Raw genomic sequence first — 314 nt, forward strand, 5'->3', positions numbered from 1 at the left:
CACATAGGTGGAACTGGTAAAAGAAAGGAGCCAGGGGCTCCTCCCAAGCCCTTGTGACCCCTTAGGAACAGATCCTCAAACGACCTTAATAGTAAAAATAAATCAGTTTTATCTGGACCAACTATATGGCCTTAAACATCCAAAAGGAGAGTATAACCAAAGACTAAATGGGCCAACATAATTTCATAAGAGTCCATGTGTAGCTAAAGGCTACATAACAAGCAGCAATGCCAGACAAGCGATACCTTCTTTTGAGTTGATGGCCAGGGTGGCCAAAGGGATTCCCAGATAGTACCCCAGCATAGAGCTGAGAA

At 43.9% G+C, this 314-nt stretch overlaps 1 protein-coding gene and 1 pseudogene across 1 annotated transcript in view; both read right to left on the reverse strand.

Annotated features, from left to right (window-relative positions):
* Window positions 1-314, reverse strand: part of Cpa6 (carboxypeptidase A6) — a 339,815-nt gene that overhangs the window by 253,512 nt on the left and 85,989 nt on the right. The gene's annotated exons all lie outside the window — the stretch shown is intronic.
* LOC103751384 overlaps window positions 1-314 on the reverse strand; it is a 6,646-nt pseudogene that overhangs the window by 1,341 nt on the left and 4,991 nt on the right.

Source organism: Nannospalax galili, unplaced genomic scaffold, assembly GCF_000622305.1.
Source record: "Nannospalax galili isolate Female #2095 unplaced genomic scaffold, S.galili_v1.0 scaffold247, whole genome shotgun sequence".
Lineage (NCBI taxonomy): Eukaryota > Metazoa > Chordata > Mammalia > Rodentia > Spalacidae > Nannospalax > Nannospalax galili.